The sequence below is a fragment of the Megascapheus bottae genome, chromosome 2 (genome assembly GCF_031878675.1).
Source record: "Megascapheus bottae isolate mThoBot1 chromosome 2, mThoBot2.hap1, whole genome shotgun sequence".
In the NCBI taxonomy this organism is placed as follows: Eukaryota; Metazoa; Chordata; class Mammalia; order Rodentia; family Geomyidae; genus Megascapheus; species Megascapheus bottae.
The window spans coordinates 293,252-296,747 of record NC_143510.1 but is presented as its reverse complement, the minus strand read 5'-3'; the positions used below and the strand labels follow the sequence as shown (position 1 = coordinate 296,747).

Sequence of the window (3,496 nt, the reverse complement as noted above, 5' to 3'; positions counted from 1 at the left end):
GTCTGCATCCTTTATTCTCCATTTGAATTCTGAGATCCCATCCCCTGAACTTTGGTCATGAGAATCTGCAGAACAAGATGGTCTAGGGCAGAGGCCTGAAACTGACATCCCAGGATCCTAAGTGACTGGAACTATGTGATGGAGGTCATGGCCATTAACAGACCCCAGTAGAGCTGTGCAGGCTGCCAGGTAGAGGTGGTCCCTAACTGACCCCATGTGGGAGGGACTGCCTAGGAGAGGTTCAGATGCAACTGTCAGTGGGCCTTTAGCATTCTGCCTGCAACACAAAATTCTGGCCACACCTCCAATTTTTCATGTTTCTCTGACCAATAGGATACAAGAATTAAGGCCACGCCCACATTCCATGCTGCCCAGTAACACCAGGATTCCCTCTATTAGCTCACACCACTACAGGAGTTGAGGGATGTAGAGGTGGTGAGTGGTGAGTGAGCGAATCGAGGTGACATTGCAGATAACGTTGGAGGTAGACAGAGTTATTGGTGATTGTGAGAAGTGAGTGGAGTTTAGAGCCTGGGAATGTGGCCGCCCCACCTTCGCCGTCCCAGTGCTGGGATGTCTGAGCAGACGAGAAGAAAAAAGGTAGCTGCAGGAAGGAAAATACTGCAGGAATACCAGCAGAGAAATCATCCTGATAGACCTGCAGCATCCAAGAACAAGAAGAACACTAGAGAGGGAGGTAAACCCAAGACAAACACCTCTGGGGACTGTCCTGTACTCAAGGGGGCAGCCCAAGACCACGCACACCTTGAGCCTCCCCCTCCAATGGGCACTGTCACAGCTGCCAGGGGCAAGGGGGTCACAGGTCATAGTCACACCGAGGACCTGGAAAGGCAATGCCAGCACCTGGTGCTTGCCCTGGACTCCAGCACCACACACATCCAGCAGCTGTATAGAGACATCCAACAACTGAACCAGGAGAAGGAAGCCCTGCAAGATCAACAGAGGGAGGAGAACCAGAAGATGGCCTGTGTGCAGGAAGCCCTGAGAGCAGAGCTGGAGCAGCACAAGCTGTGCATACAGATGCTGAGCTCAGAGAAATGGGATTTGCAGTCTGCCCTGGCCCACATGCAGCAGGTGACCAGTGAAAGAGCACTGGCGCAGGAGAGTCTCACCAGCCGCCTGCAGGCTGCAGAACAGCGCGTGGCAGAGCTAGAGATGACCTCGTCTGCAGACTGCACCAAGCAGATGGAGGCCGAGCAGAACAATATAGAGCTTCTGAAAGCCCTGAACCATGTGAAGCTGCAGCTCCAGGCGAAGGCAAGACTCTGTGAAGACCTGGAGGACGAGAACACAGTGCTGCAGGAGAGCCTGGAAGAACTCCTGACCGAGAAGACCGCCATGAAGATCCAAGTGCACGAGGGCCAGCAGGCACTAGAGGAGCGGGCAGCGTTGGAAAGTCAACTCAACCACATGAGAGACATGGTGAGAGCATTGCAGCTGGAGAGAGACACCTTTGCAGAGGACCTGAGGCTGGAGAGGTGCACGGGGCAGGAGAAGGTCCAGCAGCTGGCAGAACAGGTGAGCCAGCTGAGAGAGGAGAAGGAGCAGGGGCTGGGGCAGGTTGGGGAGCTGGAGAGCAGGCTGGTGGAGCTGAGAAAACAGCTGTCAGAGCTGCAGCCCCCGCCGCCCCCCGCAGGCCCAAGGGAGGCTGAGCAGCAGCTGCAAGCCCAGGCCCTGCAGTGGCAGCAGGAGCTCAAGACCGTGCAGGAGCAGCTTCACATGCAGGTGGAGGAGAACCAGAGCCTCAGTCTCCAGTACCTAGAGCAGCAGCAGCGGCTGTGGATCCTGGAGAAGAAGGCTGAGGAGTGGGATCAGCACGCTGAGGATCGGCGCAAGATCCTGGAGACGATGGAAAAGGAGCACAAGACCATGAGATGCACCCTGGTGCTCAACCGAGAGCTCAAGGAACAGCTGGGCCAGCTGCAGGATGCCTTGCAGAGGCTGAGCGCTGAGAAGGGGGAGCTGGCCAGCCTCCTGCACGCAGAGCAGCAGGAGAAGACAACCCTGCAGGAGAAGCTGGCCAAGCTGGAGGTGAAGTTGAGGGAAGACAAAGAGATGGTTGGGTTGCAGAGCCAAGTGGCTGAGGAGCTGCAGGATCTGCGTGACAAGAACCTGGCCCAGATGCAGGAGCTCATAGCCACTCGGGAACAGCACAGGGCCTCCAGCCAGCAGCTGAGCTCCGAGAAGGAGGCCCTGCAGCAGCACCTGCTGAGGCAGACCCACCTGCTGGAGCAGCTGCAGCAGGAGCAGGTGCAGAGCACGATGCTGGCCCAGATGGAGAGGGACAAGTTCCAGGACACTCTGCAGTGCCTGGAAGCCACCAGACATGAGAATGCGCAGCTGCGGGCCCAGCTGAGCTCCCTGGCTTTTCCCAGGGAAGGAGGAGGCCTGCGCAGAGTAGAAGACAAGGGTGAGGAGGCGACTGCCCCCGATGGGACTGTGCCCGAGGACATGGACAACCCCCAAAGCATGTGTGATTTTTACGAGGAAGCACTGTCCATTGCAGAGTGCAAGAAGGCGAGGCTCTGCAGGCAGCTGCAGGAGCAGCAGGCCCACTGTGGTTGCCTGAGTCAGCTGGCAGCACAGTGGCAGAGAAATCTGGAGGGCCAGGCCCTCTTCCCCAAGCGCTGGATCCATGGCTTGTTTGGGAAGAGGAAGGAGGAAGTGCAGGCGCCCAAGAAGCTGAAGATCTGCTTCCACGAAGACCTGGCTGCCCAGGTGGATGGCCAGAGTGCAATGGATGACCTCCAGCGTCGCTGCAGCCAGCTGGCACAGCACGTGAGCGCCCTGGAAGAGACCATCGTTTCCTACAAAGAGCAGATGGGAGTCCTGGAGAAGCTGTGTCAGGAAAAAGACAAGTGTGTCAGCCAGCTGTCCCAGGAGAAGAGGAAGAAGAAGAAGGAGCTGCAGGAGCTGCTGCTGTGCCTTGCAGGGGAGGGCACAGAGTGCCAGGACAAGATGCTGGCAGCCACCCCGGCCCCTGCTGCCCAGGCCCCCTCACACCTCTCGGGGCCCCTGAAGATGGAAGTCAGGAAGGTCCAGCAAGAGTTGGAAGTCGTGTGTCTTGAAGAAAACTTGGCACCTGTCCGTGGAGAGGCTGGGGCCCCTGGGCCCCTGGAGAACCCCTCTGCAGAGCCTCCTGTGCAGCTGCTGCCTGCTGTGCAAGCCCACGGAGACCCCGCAGGCTTGGGCCAAGAGTTCTGCCTCCCTTTCTTCTACAAGGATGAAGCAAGGATGTGTTTGACATAATCAATATCTAGATACTGCAAAGATACATTGGGCATGAGAGTTTAATTTAATGGACTGGTCAGGAAAGGGGGGTTAACTGCAGGTCAGATAGAGCAGAGGCTGCTGGGAGGTGTCCATATCAAGGCAGGTCTTTATGGGTTCCAGGGACCGGGCCCTAGTCAGGGTTATTATAAGAGGTGAATCCTTTACAAAGGAAGCTGGGAGCAATGACCTTGCTTCATATTAA

The 3,496-nt window shown here is 57.0% G+C and overlaps 1 pseudogene; it reads left to right on the top strand.

The window, feature by feature from the left end:
• Positions 1-378: 378 nt before the first annotated feature.
• Positions 379-3,270, top strand: LOC150066217 (golgin subfamily A member 2 pseudogene; annotated as a pseudogene).
• Positions 3,271-3,496: the final 226 nt, after the last annotated feature.